The sequence below is a fragment of the Pseudophryne corroboree genome, chromosome 12 (genome assembly GCF_028390025.1).
Source record: "Pseudophryne corroboree isolate aPseCor3 chromosome 12, aPseCor3.hap2, whole genome shotgun sequence".
In the NCBI taxonomy this organism is placed as follows: Eukaryota; Metazoa; Chordata; class Amphibia; order Anura; family Myobatrachidae; genus Pseudophryne; species Pseudophryne corroboree.
In genome coordinates this window covers 32,224,741-32,249,587 of record NC_086455.1, presented here as the reverse complement: position 1 = coordinate 32,249,587, position 24,847 = coordinate 32,224,741, and the positions used below count along the sequence as shown (strand labels likewise).

Here is a 24,847-nt window from a genome sequence, read left to right as displayed (position 1 = left end):
TGGCTGTAGTTGCAGGTAGCCGCAAAGGACTGTTTTAGTACTTCATGCTAATGTAAATGCAAGCTGAAACCAGTTCTGCCCTTTGACTTTACTCCAGCAGCTGCAAGCGTCATCATTAGGTGCAAGAGATATATCTGAAACAGGCTTCCCTTGTCCATACATACTGTAGGATGTATATATGCAAAAATGCATAAAGTCTTTGTTGCGCATGTGCTGTGTGCCAAAACTCCACCCTGAAGATACATCAGTGCTATTAAGAATCAGCTCCTGAATCTCTACAAAAACAAAGGTTCTACTGGCAAGATACCTTCATCACAGCAACAGTTAAGTATAGAGATGTATGCAGGAACATTTTTGCTGGTTTTAGTTTTGGTTCTAATCAGGTTTTGGTTTCGGATTCGGTTTTGGATTTTGGCTGTGACTGGTTTTAGTTTTGTATTTTTCCCAAAAATTTACACAAAAATGCTAAAATCACATAATTTGGGCCTTTATTTTGTTCCTAGAGTATTATTGACCTCAATAGTTTTAATTTCTAATTATTTCCAGTCAATTTATGACCACCTCATAGCTCTGGTGGATATATGAAAAAGGGCATGCACAGTTTAACTAACCAAGCACTTCAATGACAGGGACTGCCACTTTTGTGGCTGAAGTTCTTGGTTGTCACTACCATCCTCATCCTCACTCTCATCTGTGTGTTCATCCTTCTCATACAATATCAGTTCATCCCCAATGGAATTCACCATTACAGAAATCTATGTACTTTTATGGGATTGCCAGTAAAGGTCTTCCTCATAGAATTCATTTTGAGGAACATCATCATTTCTACATTTTGAGGAAGTAGCCTCCTATGCCAATCACTGATTAGGTTCCTAGATGTGCTGAAAACTCTTTCTGAGTACACACTGCAGGGTGGGCAGCTTAAGTAATGCAAAGCCAGTTTGTACAAGGATTTCCAAATTGCCTTTTTACTTTCCAGTAGTCAAGGGGACTCTGTGACATGAAATTTAAAGGAATAAACAGAACAGGACACCTGTCCCTAACTGTTATTCTTCCGGCGCTGATATCAATTGGTGATTGATTAATTAATAGTGCATCAAAAGCAGCTGAGTAAGACAACTAGCTAGGTTGCCAACTATATAGAAAACAAAGGAAAAGTGTATACTCCGCGCTATATGTACACTGTATCAAGTTAAACTATAGTGTGCAGTCTGTCATATAGAATAATTGACTCAGTAGAACTAAAAAGATACGTATAAATAAATTCTTTATCCAATAATCTTTAGAAATGACACATTTCAAACGAACAAGCAGCATATACTTAGCAACAAATAATTAATAAGTATTAATAATAATTGATATAGCATACAATATGATAGGATTTCTTTGTTATAATACTGTATAAAATTGGAATACACTGGCGTCCCAGTGTTTAATAAAATGTCCCGCAAGGAATAATCACAGCCTTGTAATGATGAACTTCTATATATATTGGTGTATAATTACCCATGTGCTGGTTCCTGAGAAATTAAATGAACAGGGTCCGTTTGGATATCTGTGCACATATACGGGTATATACTTAGTTGAGCTGATTAAAGCTGGTTTGAAAACTGCCGTATAATTACCACGGCTATGCTCCGGGCAAATGATGATATTTGATAACCTGTATGTAGGACTCCAAAGAACTCACTCCTCGTCACGGGTGTTAGACCTCACTGCGGAGGCCAGCAGCAGTCACTCAGTGCGGGTGAATGGAGTCCCGGACGTCTACAGCACAGCATAGGGATCGATGTCAGTGCTCCAGCTGAAAGCCGCCAGCTGAAGCGCCCGGCGTTTCGTCTCCTTGGCAACCGGAGACTTGAGGAAGTCTCCGGTTGCCAAGGAGACGAAACGCGTTGACGCCCACTTTCTATGTCCAGTTGTTCGGCAATACCCGCTGATTGATCCCGCATACGGCTTCTCACAGCCACAATCCATCACGGCCTGGTAAACGCCAGGTAAATGAAAATATTAACTATGGCGCTTTTCTATAAATATCTGTAATCATGCCCATGGATTCCAGTTGATTTTTTCCTCCTCACATTCTCTTTATCTCTGCAATTTAGAGGGTTCACACCAACCCCTTAGATCAGTTCTAATTTTCTGTCTCACCAATATCTATCATCCCTATAATAGTGCTTTTCTCCCCTAGCTTGGCCCCTCGATATGGGCACACACCCCTAATTATTGTTTCGATCTTATTACCACTCCTCAGTCTAAATTAAACCCCCGCCCATCCATTATAATTATCATAGACCACCCACCCCTCACTATTCACCCACATCTCACTCATCCTGGTGGTTCCCCGACATCCACCATCTCCGGTTTTTTCAGTTTTTTTCAGTTTAATTCGCCTCTCCCTTACACCCTTTTCGACACCTTGTTATAATGCATTTTCCACATAACCCACGATTGTCTCCACTCCTTATACCAATTTTCCCACCATCATTATATCACTTTGCATATATCACCTTATACTAGTATCTAAATCCCGTGCAACACCTCCCTGTGACCCAATCACCAGGGTCACAGTTCATGTCATTTTCCAGTTTCTGCCCAATACACCTGTCCCATACCCCTTCACCATCCCCCTCGTTCCCCGTCCACCTACATACGTGGACTCCACACACGCCAAGATCTGGGATGCGTCGTTCATATGCTCCCAGTGATAGCACCCCCATCTCCTAAACATTTTTCTCATCACCATAGTCAGTACAGCTTCTTATATAAGTTATGCAATTTCATTCATCCTATATTAGTCAATTTTATTTTATTTTATTTTTCCTGCACTAATACACAACTTATATTTTTAACATTTATTTTTGGCCCATGTGAATCCTAAAAGGGCCGCTATTATTATCACTATTTAATGTCCTCTCACTCCCATGCCCTGATCATTTCACTATTATGTGTGTTCTTCCTTGTCACAGCCCGCTACATATAGCTCCAATATCAGCTCACAACCTTGGCATTACATTATTGTGAGCACCAATACCCATATTTCCTATCTTCTGTAACATACCCACGTAACCCTTTACTATAACTCATATGCACTGTAATCCTTGTAATAACCTCATTAAACATGGTACCGCTCTCTGTACCAGGTTACCATGACGACCTTCACATCAAATACCCTTTCCCAACATGGCGCTGCGTTACGCACCAGGTCACCATGGCGACACCAATATTGGTGCCACTCTCCGCATCAGGTTACTATGGCAACCGGGAGACCTTCATCTTAACTCCTGGAATACCCTCTTCTAACATGGCGCCGCACTATGCACCAGGTCATCAGGACTACAGGGAGGTCTTCATTGCGCATGCTCACAAGCGCCGCCTCTCCGATGATCCGGACCCGATCACGTGCCGTTGACGTCGTAGGGAAGCGCTGGTAACACGCTTTCACAGTTCCATATTGATACACCTATCATCCCCGCCCCCATGCTCGATCAGGAGGTAACTCCTTATTGGCTGTTTTTGTAATTAACAGGGTTTTTAAACCCCACACTTAGAATGGAAATGCGAGATCCCGGAAGTGAACAAGCCCAACGGGCGAAACACGTTTTCCACGGACCTCAGCAGGAGATTCTTCCATGGAGGATTTCTGGTTACCATTTGCTCCTGGACTTTGACACTATGAGTATCAATTCCAATATTCAAATCCTTATGGTGACATGTGCATAATGGATAAGATATACCAGTGATAATAACTTTTGGGATTTCCCATTAATATCACATTGTATTTATCTGTATGAATATAGGTTAATTAACCTGTTGTACACTTTGTCACCAGATTCTTTCTGAACAGTGTATCACACTGCCTTTATATCTATAGTGAATCTATATCACTGTACTCATAGGTGCCTATGCACATAACATTTTTTATCTTCATTGTGACTCATGACTTCACTTGACGTTTTTTCTGATGTTATTCATTATTTTTCTTATTATATATAGATATCTGTTCCCTCTTTTTTGGGGGGATAACCATCTTATGTTTATCAATATAAACTGACTGTCATATGATATTTGTTCCCTTTTTTGGGGGGATAATCATCTCATGTTTATCAATATAAACTGACTGTCATATATTTATTTTCTTAATTTACATACTTTTCCTTTTTGTCCCTACTGGCTCATTCCTTTTCAGTGGACTCTCATCCACGATCCAGGGTGTCCCACGTCACCATGTGGTGACTAACTCACCTTTCCTAATGTGGAAAGCAGATCCACACACTAATCAGATCTTATCCTTTTCTATCATCCTTCTCTCTTTCACTTTTCTTATATAGGTGCACTCTCATTGGTAGATAGCCTCTCTACTATCATACCACGCTGTTAATGCCCGATCTCGTCCGATCTTGGAAGCCAAACAGCGTTGGGCCAGGTCAGTACCCGAGAGGAGACTCCCTGGGAATACCTGGTGTTGTAGAGTAGGATACTATTCCCCTTCACTCGAAGGGTGTACACCAACAGCAGGATCACCAATATTCACTCCTTTCCTCTCCCTATATTTATAACCAATTTGGGTTTTTCTCATGTGGTCTCTTTCATTTGCTTCTTTCCTCTAAGTTTACGTTTACCAGTAAAACGTCTAGGAATGTGTAAGATATGTTGATAAATTGTGCCCTATGTACAACAGGTGACCATTAATCTGTCCGGTATTGACCCCTTCAGTGGTCTTTCAAAGACATAAAATTGGATCTCCCTGCTTGGTCTCATTAACACAGAATTTTCTGTGCTGGTCAGGAGAAACGGGTGCCAGACTACCAGGTGTCTGCAACCTTTCTAATCCGTTTCGTGTGATTATTTAGACCAGAACATTCCTTATTTTTCGCATATATATATCTTTTTCTTATTTTTGATTTATTTATAATAATACAAAAAAGTAAATTAATTAAAAAGGTCCTTTTTCTTTCGATCACAGTGGGATACTATTAACTTTTTAACTAATTGACCAATAAACATATGTTTTAAATACCTTTTCAATATACATCTGAAGAACTTATTCTTTTCTCAAGAGTGCGCCCACACAAGAGCTTTCTTTCTCTCCAGTTTTCAAGTACATGTACTTTCTAGCTCTGGGCGCACCACCAATAGGACTGTAACCGAAAGGTTTTCACCTTCCAATAATTGTCCCCATTTGGTTTCTTTTACATTATCACAATTTATACCGGTGCCAGGTCGCTTTTTTCTTTCGTCTGTACTGTGGGGATACCAGGGGGAGAAAAAGCACCCCCTTCTCTGTCTGTTTGTCTGTGACCCCTCTCCCTTTCTAGCACCTGATATATAATTATCTCCAGGAATGACCGAGCAACTGCCATTGTTTGTTTGCGTGTGTGAGAAAGACATTGAATGGGAGCAGTATTTGGAAGGCATACTGTTCCTTGTAGTGCTAATGGGAGATCCTGGGGGTGGCTCCCGGGTAAGTTAGCTCTCTATCTGGATGTGTTTTAGTAATAGCCTTTATCATGAGGCCTTACTGTAGACAAATCACATGGCCCTATGTGGGCACTGCTATTATGTAGTGTTAGGACTGCTGATATCAGAGAAGCCGTGAAGTGGCTCAGCAGCTAAACATGCATTTGCAAACATGTGTGTCCAACTCTCTGAATTTCTATTACCAGATAGGTTCAGGTATGGTTGCAGGCAATTTTTAGTGTGCTGGGGGATACCAGGGGGAGAAAAAGCACCCCCCTCTCTGCTGTTTGTCTGTGACCCCTCCCCCTTTCTAGCACCTGACATATAATTATCTCCAGGAATGACTGAGCAACTGCCATTGTTTGTCTGCTTGTGTGAGAAAGGCATTGAATGGGAGCAGTATTCAGAAGGCATGCTGTTCCTTGTAGTGCTAATGGGAGATCCTGGGGGTGGCTCCCAGGTAAGTTAGCTCTCTGTCTGTATGTGTTTTAGTAATAACCTTTATCGTGAGGCCTTACTGTAGACAAATCACATGGCCCTATGTGGGCACTGCTATTATGTAGTGTTAGGACTGCTGATATCAGAGAAGCCGTGAAGTAGCTCAGCAGCTAAACATGTGTGACCAATTCTCTGAATTTCTATTACCAGATAGGTTCAGGTATGGTTACAGGTAATTTTTAGTGTGCTGGGGGATACCAGGGGGAGAAAAAGCACCCCCCTCTCTGTCTGTTTGTCTGTGACCCCTCCCTCTTTCTAGCACCTGATATATAATTATCTCCAGGAATGACCGAGCAACTGCCATTGTTTGTCTGCTTGTGTGAGCAAGGCATTGATCCTTGGGGTGGCTCCCGGGTAAGTTAACTCTCTGTCTGGATGTGTTTTAGTAATAGCCTTTATCATGAGGCCCTACTGTAGACAAATCACATGGCCCTATGTGAGCACTGCTATTATGTAGTGTTAGGATTGCTGATAGCAGAGAAGCCGTGAAGTGGCTCATCAGCTAAACATGTGTTTGCAAACATGTGTGACCAATTCTCTGAATTTCTATTACCAGATAGGTTCAGGTATGGTTACAGGTAATTTTTAGTGTGCTGGGGAATACCAGGGGGAGAAAAAGCATCCCCCCTCCCTGTCTGTTTGTACTGTGGATGCCGTCAGCGTGATGGTGATAAAGTTTCTGGAACTTATGTGTCTAACTAGTCTGGATAATTACAGCGCAGCCGATAGTGCCAGCAGTGTGACACTGGAAAATGAAAAAGGTTGTCGTCTGCATGATAATTGATGGAAACTCTTGTATCTGTATTGCCGTGAGGTCCAGTCCCGGAATGCCTGGATCGGGAACCGCCCAGTCTTTTTCTTTCTTTATTTTTCATCTGTTTACAATTGCAAGTAAATAGTAGGAGTTATTCAAGTTTGTTAGTAAACCAAAAAAGCACACTCATACCGCTTTCAGATCGCAAATGCTGGGTCGCACCCGAAATTAGAAATGGGTCCTTCCCGGGTGCAACCCAGTATTGGACCCTGAGAACTGGCTTCCAGACCCAGCAATATGCTGGGTCGGGTTGTTTTCGGGGGCGGGGACCGTGGCATCATCGGGGACAGGTGCGGAGGTGGCGCTGGGAGATGAGATCATCTACGTTCTGCCTCTCCCTATGCTGTGAATGGATATCGGGTTGAATCGACCGGGTAACTTGTTCACACTGCACCTGACCCGGTAATAACCCGGGAATAACCCTTCTTTATTCCCAGGTTGAATTACCGGATTAGGCGACTCAGGATTTCTGGAGTGACCTTTACACACTGCCCAGCAAGCCGTGTCATCCTGGCAATATACCAGGTCGATACCTGGTTATTTGTGCGGTCTGATAGGGGTATAATGGGCACAACCATGTAGCACCTGCAGCTGAGGCAGATGAAACATGTGCAGTGTAATTTACATTTGGTTGGGTTATATTGTTTCTGTGCAGGGTAAATACTGTCTGCTTTACTTTTACACTGCAATTTAGATTTCAGTTTTAATACACACCACCCAAATCTAACTCTCTCTGCACATGTTACATCTGCCCCACCTGCAGTGCAACATGGTTTTGCCCATTAGTATGCTTTTTAATTTGCTAACGAAATGAATAGGGCCAATTGTCATAGTAATCGGGATAGGTAAACTGCATGAATTTTATTTGGCTGAACTACTGAAAGCACTGAGCCAACAATTTAGTTTTATAGTCTTCATATGCAAAGTTGATCATTTCAATAGATATTTTGACTGTACAAAAAACACTATATATGTATAACACTTTGTTTTATTATTTGTATTGTTTTTAGAGATTTTTTAAAACCAATTTTTTTTAAAGAAAATATTTGGCAAACATTACTGTTCGTCTCATAAGAAAAGCTAATTGCTAAATTTAAAAAAAAACTTTTTGGAAAGAGAAGAAAGAAAGATTACTTTTTACTTCAGTCCTTCTATCAGTATAAGTTCCTTGCTCTTTGTCTTGCTTGTTCATTATTTTTAATTATGACTTGTAGTTATTCACTGTTTTCCTCTACAATATGTTATGATTTTAAAACATTTCTTTATTTCATCCACACATACAGTATGTCTAGTTTACAACTGGGTTTTCTCTCCTGTAGATGCTGTGACATCAATATTACCTCTATTACTACAGGGCCGAAACTAGGATTTTTGTCACCCGGGGCAAGGTAGTCATTTGACACACACCCCCCCCCCCCCCCCCCGGCAAAAAAAATAAATTATTTTACAATAAATAAATAAAAATAATAATAAAAAAAATTAAAATAAATAAATACATTAATAAAAATATTATATATATATATATATATATCTCTTTCAGAACTTTTTTACCTGAAAAATTGCCTTTTCTAACATGAATTTCATATCCAGGAAAAAGTGTCCCCATTTTACACAGTACGACAGGCAAGTGTCCCCATTCCCCATTTTACACATTGCGGCAGACAGGTGACCCCATTTTACACATTGCGGCAGACAGGTGTCCCCATTTTACACATTGCGGCAGGAAAAAGTGTCCCCATTTTACACATTGCGGCAGACAGGTGACCCCATTTTACACATTGCGGCAGACAGGTGTTCCCATTTTACACATTGCGGCAGGAAAAAGTGTCCCCATTTTACACATTGCGGCAGGCACGTGTCCCCATTTTACACAGTACGCTGGCAAGTGTCCCCATTTTCCACATTGCGGCAGGAAAAAGTGTCCCCATTTGACACATTGCGGCAGGCACGTGTCCCCATTTTACACAGTACGCTGGCAAGTGTCCCCATTTTACACATTGCGTCAGGAAAGTGTCCCCATTTTACACATTGCGGCAGGAAAAAGTGTCACCATTTTACACATTGCGGCAGGAAAAAGTGTCCCCATTTTACACATTGCGGCAGGCACAGGTCCCCATTTTACACATTGCGGCAGGAAAAAGTGTCCCCATTTTACACATTGCGGCAGGCACAGGTCCCCATTTTACACATTGCGGCAGGAAAAAGTGTCCCCATTTTACACATTGCGGCAGGCACAGGTCCCCATTTTACACAGTACGCTGGCAAGTGTCCCCATTTTACACATTGCGGCAGGCACAGGTCCCCATTTTACACAGTACGCTGGCAAGTGTCCCCATTTTACACATTGCGGCAGGCACAGGTCCCCATTTTACACAGTACGCTGGCAAGTGTCCCCATTTTACACATTGCGGCAGGCACAGGTCCCCATTTTACACAGTACGCTGGCAAGTGTCCCCATTTTACACATTGCGGCAGGCACAGGTCCCCATTTTACACAGTACGCTGGCAAGTGTCCCCATTTTACACATTGCGGCAGGCACAGGTCCCCATTTCACACAGTACGCTGGAAAGTGTCCCCATTTTACACATTGCGGCAGGCACAGGTCCCCATTTTACACAGTACGCTGGCAAGTGTCCCCATTTTACACATTGTGGCAGGAAAAAGTGTCCCCATTTTACACATTGAGGCAGGCACAGGTCCCCATTTTACACAGTACGCTGGCAAGTGTCCCCATTTTACACATTGTGGCAGGAAAAAGTGTCCCCATTTTACACATTGAGGCAGGCACAGGTCCCCATTTTACACATTGCGGCAGGCACAGGTCCCCATTTTACACATTGCGGCAGGACGTTGGTGGAGGGAGAGAGAGAGAGAGGAAGGGAGAGGGGCTGACTTACATTTGAAGCGGTTCTCGCCGCTCTTCAGCCGCCTCTCCCTCCTCGTCCGGTCTGCGCGGCTCCCCCTTCTCCCTCCTCCGGCGGGGTTTCGTGGAATGACGCGTTTGCGCCATGACGTCACGACGCAATCGTGTCATTCCGCGAAACCCCACCCCCCGAGCTGGGCACTCGGGAGAAGGGGGTTTCAACGTTATAAAAGTGCCGCGGCGGGTGTTAGGGGGTCTCGGCGCCCCCTCCAATCCGGCGCCCAGGTCGCCTGCCCCCCTAGCCCCCCCCCTAGTTTCGGCCCTGATTACTATCATTATCATTGTACTGCACACTGTACAGTACATTCTATGAGCAGCACCTTTGTACATTCCAGACACTGTAGACCTCATAACACCACATTGTGTGATATAACTTTTTTAGCTATTATCTTCGTCACCATATAATTACACATTACATTACAATATAGTTAATAAGTGTTTATAATATTGACATTGATGGTTGCACTATCTTGATAATTTGTGCTGCCATATACATAATACCACATTTTTTATGGATAATCTTAGAACATAACATTATGTTATAAAGTTTTATAAAAAAAAATATTTATATATATAATATATATATCCTTTATATATAATCCTTTAGATTGTAAGCTCTCACGAGCAGGGCCCTCTTCCCTCATGTGCTTATCCTTTGTCTTACTTTAATAATCTTCAACTGTACCACATCCAGCAGTCTTCTTCCACCTGATACTTATTCTAGTGTCATCTGCTGATGTAACTATGTTTATTTACCCTGTACTTGTCCTATACTGTCATCAACTGTAAGTTGCTGTTTTCCTGTTTGATTATTTATGTACTCTGTAATTGGGCGCTGCGGAACCCTTGTGGCGCCATATAAATAAAGGATAATAATAATTATATATATATATATATATATATATACATATATATAAAAAGAACAGAGATAGGAAGGCGCATCCGTGAGTTAAAATATCAGTTCTTTACTGGTAAAAAGTCTAAGCTCACATACATCGAGGTATATAAACACTGGCTCCAATCTCAAAAACCCCCATAAGGTGCCTCCGAAAAGCTCCCAGCAGTGTCACGAGAAGGAGACGACAGCGGTCATCATCACCTGTGGCGTGCTCGAACACCGGGATTGCGATCTGTGCAAAACATTGCAATACGTTTTATATATTAAATGAAAAAATGCTGTGTGATCAAAATGTGAAAGAGTTGTTAAACTGGTCGGGACGTTAGAGCACTGTACTGCACGCACAGATCGCAATCCCGGTGTTCGAGCACGACACAGGTGATGATGACCGCTGGCATCTCGATGTATGTGAGCTTATACTTTTTACCATTAAAGAATTGATATTTGAACTCACGGATGCGACTTCCTATCTTTGTTCTTTTTACATGTGTCGAGCCAGTGGAATGGCTCTCAGGAATTGGCGGCAGTATACATCTGACAAAGACTATACAACTTCTAAATGAACTGAGGGTTCTTTTTCATGCACAGTTTTGTATATTTGTGTATATATATATATATATATATGTATATATATATATATATATATATATATATATATATAGGTGAAACTCAGAAAATTAGATTATCGTGCAAAAGTTCATTTATTTCAGTAATTCAACCTAAAAGGTGAAACTAATATATTACATAGACTCATTACATGCAAAGTGAGATATCTCAAGCCTTTATTTGTTATAATTTTGATGATTGTGGCTTACATCTTAAGAAAACAGCAAATCCAAAGTCTCAGAAAATTAGAATATTACATAAAATCAATAAAAAAAAGATTTTAAATACAGAAATGTCGGCCCTCTGAAAAGTATAATCATGCATACGTACTCAGTACTTGGTTTGGGCCCATTTTGCATGAATTACTGCCTCAATGTAGCGTGGCATAGATTCTATAAGCCTATGGCACTAACATTTATCTATTCTGTCCTTACCTTTTCCTATATGTAACAGGTGTATAAGGGAGATGTATAGAGTGTATATGAATTAAAAGTGTGACTCTAAAAATTAGGAACCGTATAATTACAATCACCCAAAATTCTAATTTTTCTAACTACACACATTAAGTTTAATGAAGTTTATGTATTACTAATTCCAAGACTATTGAAATTTTATTTCAATAATTTTTGCAATATTAAAATGCCAAATTCTAGAAATAAAAAACAGTATGAACACGGACACTATTACATTAGGCAATGCATGCACCAAAACAGTGATTTAAATTGATAGTTGTGATAATACATAGTCATTGCAGTGCTTTATTATGTGAAGATATTACAGGGAAGGGAGATTTAATCACAGTTTTAAATTTTATGAGAAAATAACATATACAGCAGAAGAGTAGAATTTAGTCAACTTGAATTCTTGTCACATTCTAAAGCAGATACATACAGCTTAAAAATTTATAGCAGAACAGAGATTAATATACCCACTATCATTCTCTGCCAGGAAACTTGGACCAGGATCAGCAAAACTAACAGTTGGTCTGCACGCCTCTTTAGAAAAGAAAATTACATTTTTTTAGTGCATATTTATTTATTTATTTATATTTTAAGATATGTCTAAAAAACATAATACAATCCAAAACAACTGATGAGGGTAATAATAATAATAATAATAATAATAATAGTTATCATTGTCATCATAATAATTATCATGATCAACAGGAAAGAGATAAGTGAACCAAATATTGTCTAAGGGTTAAAGGAAATTGCTTTATTTCTGTTTTCAGTTCATATATTTTAAGTAAATCTAACAGGAACACACTACGGGAGTGGTTTACAGATGCATGCACACAACTGCATCAAGTATACTGGTCAGGAATTCTGTTGGCTTGCCGTCTTCTGAGACCATCCAATAGTGCTGTAACAGGGTGACAGTGAACCCTATGCTGGCCATTCCCCCTAATCTCATGACTTCAGGATGTCACATCTAGGGGGCAGGGCCACCCTTCTGGAAAATAGAGGTTTTCCTGGAGTGACCTAAGGATTCTCTGGGTAGCTTCACAGGCTGAAGGGTCATTTTCCAGAGTGTCCTTTGAATGCTCCTGGTTGCACTGCAGTACCACTACAGTCTATCATTTCATGGCACCCTGCAGAGTACATGTATATGCCATGGGGAAACAACAGTGCCACCCCCAGGGCCTTTGTTGCTTTGGTGATGGCACCTTTTGCACAAACATAGTTACAACCATGGCAGCCACCTTACTTTATTTGCCACACTCATCACTCATATATTCCTCCATGTTTTCCCTTTTCTTTTCCCCTGCATACTATTTGTAATTCACAATTTTATTTCAATAGTGGGAAACTAATATTTAAAGTTTTCACTTTGGATCTGATGTAATGATGAACACAAATGACTGTAACAAGTGACACCCTCATTACATGCACAAAACTAGTGTCCATACGCCATACGGTACGAAACACCCAGCGTGAGTCATTTCAAAGTGCGGCGTAACATATTTTTCTTTACATTTTGCATATTATTTGCAGATACAGCGAAACACCACTAAAAGTGTACTAGAGATGCAGGTGAAGCACATTGGCATTTGGCATTGGCATTTGGCATGAGAAAAAATCAAGGCTGCGGCAATGAAGCACTTCATTCACTGATTCAGACACAGTTACACATGGATGTACATATGTGTACATAAAAGTGATCACTGCAGTCTAGATAAGTATTTTTGTCAATTCCAATCATATTTTATGCACATAAGATGCATGCTTTGACCAAAAAAGATGCTTAGTGCAGCTGAGCTGCAGGGACATGGCATGCTGAACAGAAGCCACAGTGTCTGTATCATCAACTAATTCTACCTGTGTGACCCAGGTGAAAAGTGCACATTGCAGTAGGCACTACAGCCGCACCAGCATCTCCTGCCATACTGCTTTAAGATTCCCAAATTTCATGCTTCGGAGATACACACATGCAGTAGCATGAACAGGTATTAACTTCTTTGATTTCAGTGCTCACTCATTGGCTGTACCCAGGTACCCAGATTCAAGAGCCATCATAAGAAGTACACTGCACCCTGTAGAGAATGCAAAGGGATTCTCTCATCAGTCATCCAATGTCTCAGATACGATGGCTATAAGTAGAAATCCATACCATTTTCTGCAGATCAACTTCCTTCCTAATGCTGCTGTCCATTTTTGGACTTATATGAGTATGAATTTAAATTATAGTATTTGAACTGTTCTATATTCACTCATTTCATTTTTTTTATTGGTTTGACACAAGACATTGATTTGTATTTCCTATTCCTTACATTCTGATCCACAGACTTCTCCCCTGCACTCTCATTAACCAGTGGACCAGACTGGCACATAACTGGTCAACAGCAGATGCTGGTTATCTTTAGCTGCATAACCCTTTATGGAATTTCTACATCTTTACGACAAACTTCTAAAAGTAGACACCTGATCCAGCTTATACAACTTCTTCCTTCTTACTATGATCTATATAATTACCATCTGATATCTTACATTAATATGCATTAAGAATATTATATTACAGAAAACATATACATAAGGATGTTATAACCAACCTCTTGTCCCTAATGGTTTTCTAATTTCATTTGTTTATACAGCACAGTATTCTTAAAGCATTTGATATTATTTCTAGGCATTTGTCTTTAGTTATATCTACATTTGCACCATTATTTATTTGAGATGTTTATATATGTACTAGACGGACATGAATGTAAAATCTATGAACCTCTTGTATAATTTGATAGCAATTATAGTTTGAATACAGTCACTATATATACTCTCAGATACCAGTCTACCACATATTTCCACCACTAATAAAGTGAAAACCAATGTGTGCCCCTCCCAAATCCCATCTTTTTCAATCATCAAATAATACAGAAGACATCCTCCTATAATCTGATCCATTAGAGCATGTATTTATGAAAATACATTTTCCAGGAGAAAAAATTTTGGAGAATGGGAAATTACTCCAGCAGTTCACTCATCATCTGAAACTCTAAAGGATGTATCATCTTTCTTTACTTCTGTCTTTATTATGGCATTTTGGATATGTAATGGTCAGTGACTTATAAAAAGGTACTTTAGTGTACTTTGGTCTATGTTATATAAGGCATATCCTATCTACAATTTCCTGTGTTATTTTCCTAGCAATGCTGTAATTAATGTTATTGCCTTAGCAATGGTATATCCTTCAATCCATCCTAATTGCAAATCTACACATACCAAGACATACTGGAGCATCCTAACACTTGGAAGCTGAATTAAATCAATTTGAATGTACTTTTGCACAGTACACTTTGCTTGGGAAACTGTGAAGGTAGTGAGTGTTCTTTTTGCTCTTTCTGCATTATTTTACAATAGACAATAGAGGAAGAAAAGAATCTTGCTGAATTAGACTAATTATGCCATTTTAAGTACATGGGTCAGTGAAGAAGACATATGGATCAATGCTGACAGAAGTAATTTTCATGTTCATAAGCTTATCTTCATTGTGTTGCCACAAGCCTTCTTTGTATAGAGTACACTTTGCCTTTTCCTGATTAGTCCTTTCTTGTAAATACAACACTTTTTGTATCTGAATTAATGTTTTCTCACTTGGTATACAGTACATATAGCATTAGCAATAGTGATAGTATTTTCTTTCACAATTTTTAATTGAGCTGCTGCTCTGGCAGCAAATTGATCTCTGTGATTTCCTACAGTAATTTAATTACATCCTTCCATAAAAACTTGTAATTTTAACAAAAATCTGAAATGTCTATTGTATAGCTTCTAGCAACACTTTTACTGCTTTCACATGTGCATGTGGGGCTTTTTGTTGCTATCAAAAAGACTTCTTGTTTAAATAACTTCCTAAAATCATGGAATACTCCAAAAGCATATTAAATAAGCCACAGGTTCTCCAAATTGGTCCTTAGGACCCCACACGGTTCATGTTTTGCAGGTCACCTGTAGATTTTTAAAATGTGACAGTTGGTGATACACAGTGCATCTGCTGGGTGACACTCATTCCAAGAAAACCCTTAATTTTCTTTTGGTAATTATTAATCTAATATCTGGGATGACTGCAATTCTAGCTGAAGATAGATGTCTTAGATAAGCAATGGCCTTTATTGGTAGTCTGTTTTTGACAGAGCTTAGATTCACCTTTTGATACTTTGGGGTAAATGTAATAGGTTACGTTTTTAGATAATTGCAATATTGGGGTGAGACTACAGTTGGCATATGTAATAGAATGCAAATATAGCTTAATTCGCATGAATCTTTGCAACACATTTTCAGCAGCACATACCCTATTCTCCAGATTCTTCTACTATTATATATACAATTTACTAGATGTACTAAAGTGTGAGTTTTAAAATGTTACTTCTTTGTACAGGCTCTAATGTAGTTATATCCTTCTGGAGATACAGTATGGCCTCCAGAACTGCACACAATATTCTAGGTGAGGCCATATCAATTACTTAAACATAGACATTGTTACTTCTTTCCTTCTGCTACTGATACCTCTCCCTATGCAACCAAGAATCTGACTTGTCTTTCTTATTGCAAGTCATCTGAAATTAAGACTCCTAAATCAATTTCCTCCACCATAAGATCCATTATAATGCCCTTGATACTACATTTAGCATTTGGGCTTTTGAGACCCAAGAACATGATTTTGCATTTTTTGACATTAAAATATGGATGCCACATTTGAGTCTGCTTGTATTTCCTAAAGGCCATCTATTTTGTTTTAACACTAGTTACTACTCTTTCTTAAACCACACTGGTCTCCTTTTCCTGGTGCTTTTCCTAACTCTTTTGATACAAAGGTCTTTTGCCTTCAGTAATGCCCTTTTTATTTTCCCCACCTTTCCTGCACTCATTTCAAGTTCCTCCAATCTGCCAATGAATCAGTAGCACATGTCCCGATCTCTGCAAAGTTAGCCTTTTAAAAACTAACATCTTTGTTTTTATATGGCATGAGTTGGACCCAGTCTTTTTACTAAACCCTACTGCATAATGATTACTGTTAAACTATACTGCTTGATGATCACTGGATCCTAGGTTCTCACCCACATTTACATCTGATATTCTGTCATCATTTGTGAGCAACAAGTTTAAAATAGCATTTTTGCCAGTGATTGAGAGAGGCACCCTTGAAAGAGTTTAGAAAGTCACCACTTCTAATGGAACTTTCAACAGACACCTCCCAGTTAACGTCAGATTTATTTAAGTCTCTATGATTATGACCTCTCCTTTTAAAGCCATTTTAGTGATTTCCTCCAATAGTTGTGAATAATGTCCTTCTCTTCTGTTTCTATGGTCACCCAAAGAGCCTGAGCTTTTTTTCTTCAATATTTTGTATTAAAGTGGTATGTATGCTATGTTTTTCACATACTGTACATTACTACACAATTTTCCCTTTCTGCCCATTCTAAAAATATTATAGTCTTGAAAGCCCAGCCAAATAGGCACATAAATTTACTTACATACATAATTTCATTTTATCAAAATATGTCAAACACAATATCCAATTCATGGTTAATTTAACAATTAAACATTAATAATAAATGAAAGGTTACATCCTCACAATCTGTAATAAAACTTTAAAGAGAATACACTGACAATGACACACAAAGGAAAATGATCAGAGACATGGTGCACTGAGCAGAGTAAGAAAATTATCTTTTCCCTTAGTGGCAACAGTTGATCCAAGTCAACTAGCTCCAGATCCTCATTTCTTCTTCTAAAGGTTTATTACAGTACTGTCTGTGTATACAGAGTAAGCAAAAACAAAGATTTAATGCAATTTATCACAATTATATTCCATATTTGCTCATAACATACGCTAATCTATATTTAAAAAAATGTACCCCTCATGGTAGTCTCCCAATCTTTTGATTATTATACTGATTTTATAGAAAAATATTCCACGAGTTCATACTTCTCAACAGCTTTCATATACTCATGTATATCTCAAAATATTATATATTTATAAAAGAATGAGCCCATTTTGTTGGGCTTGTACTAAAACGTTAGATTATAAACCTGACATGCAGTTTCCAATGCCATTCACTTGTTTTCAAAATTGATTCATTCCCTTCCTTTTTCATTTCTTCAGTATTACTTTTTGTAATATTTTTCTTCTACTCATGGAAATTTGACTTACTGAGAGGAATGAGATTATTATTATTATTACCAGTTATTTATATAGCGCACACATATTCCGCAGAACTTTACAGAGAATATTTGGCCATTCACATCAGTCCCTGCCCCAGTGGAGCTTACACTCTATATTCACTACCACATGTACACACAGACACATTCACGCTAGGGTTAATGTTTTGTTGGAAGCCAATTAACCTACCAGTATATTTTTGGATTGTGGGAGGAAACCGGAGTACCCGGAGGAAACCCACGCAAGTACGGGGAGAATATACAAACTCCGCACAGTTAGGGCCATGGTGGGAATCGAACCCATGACCTCATTGCTGTGAGGCAGTAATGCTAACCATTACACCAGCCGTACTGCCAAGATGAACATTAAACTCATACATGAGCAGAGTTATAAAAATATTTTTGTTACTGGTCCCTGATTGGCCACATATTGCACAGAACTTTAAACTACTACTGTATGTCTTACATAAATTAAACGATTGATCAAGAATATCTAGTTGATTTCATACACTGTACTTCTTAGCTCTGTGTCACTAAGTTTGCATTTTATAACTGTGCAGAAAAAGATTATTGATTAACTAATTGATGTAAACATCAAACATACTGCATCATTTAGTTTTAATTATTTTAACCTTTTTTCACATTTATATTGACAGAGCTACAGCTGGATTTTTTCACACTATGAAATTCGAAATGATACCCAATATACTGGAAATAACTATAACTTGAAATGCATTAAACTTTCAAGACACCACAAAAAGGAAAAATGTCTTTAGCTTACGGATGTTTGCAACAACCATTATCAAACAATATTTAATAATTATTTTGTAAAGAACTTGACCCTGAAGAACATGAGGTTAGCAAAGGGGTCAGAAGTCTCTCATAACTCGATTCCTGGAGCAATTATTTCTTGTTAATATGTGTAACCAAGCAATTTTTGTTTCCCAATAGAAAAGAAATTGGCTTCTGTGGAGAGAAATGACAATAATAGCAAGTAAGAATAATAATATTTTTCCCTTTTTACTTTCTAACAAGAGTACAAGCAATAACAAATATTTAAATAAGATAATAATCAAGGTCATTAAATAAAACATTGATCAAAGGTTGCAATCAACACTAAAACTGTTTCAACCAAAAAGACTTTAGCTTGTTCACACTAGAAAGATGAAAGTTAATTGCTATGGTTTTAGTGCAACCTGACACCTTTGAGAATGTTAGTAAATAACAGCTACTGTACAGTATTAAAAGCATTATTTAGTGCAATATTGTTTGTAATAGTTAGTTTTGGAATGTTATCACCCAAAAAATCCTGTTAATATTTTATGCACAGCATGTTTAAAAAATAAAAAATAAAAAACAGATTTTGACTTCAAATTTAGCCTTATTATACTGTTTTTATTTTGTTTCATTTGTATTTGTCTACAATAAAAATGAAGATACAATATTAAATATCCTGTTGTATTCCTTTTTTATCTTTGCTTTTCTGAAGGTATTACTAAGGTCCTATTACTTAGTAGTACATTACAGATGTAGCCACACTGATTCAGCCTGCGGGCACTTATGCTGTGACGGGGTGCAGGTGTGACTTAGTATGCCGAGCTGTGGTTTAGTACTCTGCCTATGTATTCCTATGGGCGCTCATACTTAGACGTACGCATGCATCCTGGTCACGAGCACACTTGCTGTACCCGGATTGCTGTGAATACGGCAAACTGCAGGATAGATAAGCGTTGAAATGTTGGACATAGCTAATTAATACATGTCTATAAATCTCACCATGCATCAGTACTGATTGTTTTTGTATAGTGTCAATTATTTATTTATTAGCAGTTATTTATATAGAAAATACTTATTCTTCAGTGCATACAAGGAATATTTGGCCATTCACATCACACACACACACACACACACACACACACACACACACACACACACACACACACACACACACACACTGTAACTGTCCCTCTAACAGAGTAACAATGTGTAATTTGAGTTCACTTTCTGAAACCTAACATTAGAGAAGGAGTGGGGCCCTCAGATAGTGGGGCACACCATGGATTTCCCTGTACCACAGTGGCACAGTCTGAACCCTCATACACACTAGTTTTTGTTTATAGTTGGGAGTCAATTAACCTTCAAGTATATTCTTTGGATTGTGTGAGGAAGCCGGAGTACCCAGAGGAAACCCATGAAAGCACAGGGAGAATATACAAATTCCATTCAGTAAGGGTCATGGTGGGAATTAAATCCTCCTGCCCCTCTACACCCATGGCTCCTCTCCTTATGTCTGCTGATCATTGTTTGCTGCAGTGATCAGACAGCACAGTGACACCAGCAGCTACAGAGAGCAGTAGCTGTCTGTAATTAAATCAGTGCACAGCCCCTTTTTGTACCCGGTGGTTGCAGAGAGTAGCAGTTGCTGGGGAAATGTAATCAAACCAGGACCCCAGTGTCTCTCTGTCATTGATTATTGCTTTTCTAATGTATCAAAACATAAATATTATTATGATCTTTTTTTTTAATTCCTGATACAGTAAGTTCCTTTGCTGATATCTGGCTGCTTCTCATATGAGAGCATAAGCTGCAGCCCAAGGCTCTAAAATCTTCTTTAGATGGCACTGCACAAGCACTGTAGTAAATATCAGTGGGTGACAGGGAAAGACAGTAAGTGACAGGGATACAAGCACAATGTCCTGCATGGTGCTTATAACAGGGGTATGTACCCTTGTGGGGCAGGAACACAGTGGCCTTGGCTTTGTCCCCACCCCTTGTGCTTTTCTGAGTTTGTCACTCAGTCAGGCAGAATCTGACAGTGCCAGTTACACCGTGACAGCAGTGAATCAGAAAAAATGAACAGTTGTCTGTTAATTAGGAGCATTTTGTGGCTGTAATAATCAGTGCTGATAGGTGGACGGACTCCACTATCAGTATGGCACACACATAAGGTCAGCCCTGCCTCCCTAAGATAAGGGGCAGGTCCCTCAGGTAGTGGAGTCCACCCTGCTCTTGGCACTGGGCCATTCATCTGACATTGCTAAAAATGGTCTGCATGGAAGGGGCCAGGGGATAACTTGTTGCTCATTTATCTGACATTGCTCAAAATGGTCTTCAGGGGCCCTGGCACAATGCAGCTGCTGTACCAACGGTAGTTCTGTTTCTGGTCTGGGCCTGCTCCTCTCTCTGTAGCTGGCAGCATTAGTCTCTGTGGAAGGTGGCACTAGTAGATTCTAATACTGTGTGCAGGACTCCTGGGAAATGGTGCAGCATCCATTATTATCATCATTAGCAGCATTCCTCACCCGTGACCTGCTCCCCCTGACTGCTCTGGTCATGATTGTCACTGACATGCTACTACGACCCACAGCCTGAGCGTGTCTGAGGAGCCGGGAGCTTGGAGCCTGTGTGCTGTGAGTGGGTGTGCAGAGTGGGGCTGTGATGCTGTCAAGGCTGCAGTCAGAAAAGGAGAGATAAGCACAGCAGCAAGTAAGTGCGTGCCCTATGGGGGTGCGGGAGTGGGGGTAGGTGCTGGGAAGGTGGGGTGGAGTAGTTGCATTGCAGATATGTAAAATCTATGTATAATGTATCTATAAACAGCAGAGACAGCAGCACTCTCAGCGGGCTTGGAAATAACATGAGGCAATTCACATCTGTGACATCAGCATTTCAGATTTTTAATCTGTCTACTGGACGAGCAGCAACAAATATACATAAACACAAACACTTACCTATATACCCCCAATTCAATACAGGTTTACCCATGTCCGCACTGCACCTTGTGTGGATGTGGCACACACTTTCGGTCCGGGGCCTATTCGGTGACATCACCGGATATGTCCAATCAATCAGGGGAGTTGGCATAGCAATAGGTTACACAAGGCAATCATATCTACATCTATACAGGACCACAGCTTGATTTATTAATATCCTAATTGCAGCTTACACTGATCTGTTATTTCTTTTTATTTAATGAGGAGTATTATCTCCAGTGTACGGGGTGTGCGAGAGGCTCACATGTTGCACCATCATAAGCTAATGCGTATATGTTTTTCATTGAGCAGATGTTATTCTTGCAACAACCCTAAAGTCCCCTTTTCCTTGCAGCTGTACAGAAGGACCATGCCCCCCTTTACAAATGGCATGGGCTGGACCCCTCTAACAAGCCCGTGCCCAGGTAATTAATAATCCCCTATCTAGGCACCCCTGGAGAGAGTGTGTGCCTGGGTGCAGCAGAAATGGGGTGTTGGTAGTGAAAGCGAGCATTGGGGGGTGTCACCAAGGTCTCTCTCACCTCTGGGCTCCCAGTATGAACTTATGCCCCTGCTGCACCCAGTTTAGATATGCCACTGTACTCAGGCCTGAAATCTAACTAAAACTTAATGAAGACAAATTATGCCTCCTACATACTGTACAATCCATCAGCCTATAAAATATAATTTTCTGTCTGCATGGTTTACTGTATTTGGTGTACAATTGTCTGAAATAATCACTTGTAGTCCACTCAGCTGTAGTTTTGTATATCACTGTTGCACTGATGCATTACTCTGTTTGAGAATTATTTTTTTCCAAAGTCATTACTCCACAGCTAGTAGCAGTGAAGTGCATCTGCATCTGTTATATTCTTACCTCAAATAACCTAAATATTATCTACCAAAACTGGAATGTCAATCCTGTTAGAAATCTTCATGTCACCTTTAAAAAAGCAGTTACTGACAATCAATCAACAATGTCACAGCAAACAGCTGTCTCTCCTCAGAAAGCAAACCATCAGCCTATCTTTCAGCCAATTACTAATGTGCAGAGATGTCACTCAGGGTTTACTATCCAACTCCAATGTACAGAAATGCCTACAAAGACAATTAAAGGTCAGGCTTTACAGCTAGTTATGTTTCAATTTACTATAGAACTATTCATAACAAAAAAAATTATTCATGTATCAAAACTACAGCATAGTGAAAAATAAAAGCCCACTGAGACTGAACAAAATAAAACATAGTAACGTCAATTGCAGTAAGAAAAATCTTTGACATTAAACCATAAAAAAGCTGTAAAAAAAATCCACATTAAAAAGCCATAAACTATGGAATTCAATAGTTTATATGAATTAGAGATGTGCAGTTCAGTTCCCTTAGAAATCCGCATCCACCCTAATTTTGTGGATCCGAACTGAACCAAACCTTCCAGATTTCCTGGGAAGAGCAAATCCTATCTGAGTCCAAGTTCGGGTCTTCCTATGGTTCTGAATTCAGATTTGAAATCTAAATTTGGGGGTTTTGATTGCCAAATTTAGATGATTTCAATTGGTTTTGACAATTTTTATCAATTTATTTTATAGTTTTTAAACTGGAATATGAATCTAAACCAAAATACGAGAGCAGTTTTGCAAATCCAAAATATGAGGATAAAATTAGAACCAAAACATGGGGGTCCGTGCACATCATAGCTCTTCAAGACGTTGGACAATAATTATTTTTATTCTTCTTTTGACACCTCACACACCAAAAGCAGTTTTAAAATCCAAGAAGCTCTACCTGATAATTCTGCTTACAACTATATCAATGTTGTAAGTTGATTGATGGTTTAATTCCAGCCCCTACATAATTCTTCCACTAAAGAGATATTTGAAGCCTAGAATAAATGTCTGGCTTCGTAACAGTGAAATATTGCCTACATGACACAGAGTGGCATGAAAATTAAGTTGGGGCACTAGATGTCACTAGCTGGCAGACAAATATTCCCCAACAAATGTACTGGCCATTCTTACATTTTATCTCTGATGTTTAAATGGCTTGCAGTACATAGACTATTTGATTTTATTTGTCTGATGTATTTTATGCAGGAATGCATATCTCATAAAAACTGATGGGTGTGCCACTGCAAATGTCATTGTCACAAAGTCCATGCCTAATCGTAAAGCAAAGTTCTGTAGAGACAATGATGGATAATGCAGTTATTCTGGCAGCTTGTCAAGTGGTACTGACTCCTATGCTTTTATACACTTTCACAACACATTACCAGTTTAAAAAGGGAAAAAGGAAACAAAGCATTTGTTGAATATAACAAAATTGCCCTATAATTTAATAGAACATCTACTCGTTAAATCATTTTGAACTTGTGTATTGTTCTTGAGCATATTTTACATTGAACTTTGTTCTTGTATTATCTATATTATAAACTCTTTGTAACATAAATTGCATTCATAATGTGTTAAACTCCATACTTTATACACAATAATTTTATATAATTGAGTCATATATATCAGTTACTGTATACTGTTTGATCCGTCTATTGATCAGAATGCCAATTCCAGAATGTTAAGGTGCTAGGCAAGGACATTTTAAAATTACCTAAGGACAAGGTCTAAAAAATAATAATAATGAATTGATAAACAAGTATATACTTGTAATATACTGACATGGTTCTAAACAGAGATTCAGTCCATTTTTGCTGGTTTTGGTTATAACTCATTGTCCGGTTTTGTTTTTGCCAAAACCATCCTCACTGGTTTTGGTTTTGTATGTTTTGCAAACATTTACAACAAAAGCTAAAATCACATAATTTGAGACTTTTTTTTAGTCTTACAGCATTAATAACCTCAATAACATTAATTTCCAGTCATTTCATTACAATTTTGACAACCTCACAGCTCACAACATACTGTAGGTAGACCAAAGCCTGGCTGGCTAAACTAAACAACAGAGCAGCTGCACAAACACGCGGCAGTTATTTCTGTTTAAAAATGTTTTGAAAATTAGAAATGTATTAGCAATAACCAATCAAACCCACTCACAAGTACTTTCAAGAGAAAATAATAAAACACAGAAATTTACTAATAATCGTGTGTGGAATGTCATTGCTCAAAAGTAGTCATCAAAAAAAACCAAAAAACCTAAATCATATGTAAAAAAGAAACAGGAGACCAGATGTTGATGCCTCCTACACGAGTGCACATGCCCCCAGCACATGCCTATTCTCCGTTCCCAATCTGTAC

The 24,847-nt window shown here is 39.0% G+C and overlaps 1 pseudogene; it reads left to right on the top strand.

Annotated features, from left to right (window-relative positions):
• The first annotated feature begins 4,356 nt into the window (after positions 1-4,356).
• On the top strand, positions 4,357-4,474 carry LOC134981847 (5S ribosomal RNA; annotated as a pseudogene).
• The last annotated feature ends 20,373 nt before the right edge of the window (positions 4,475-24,847 follow it).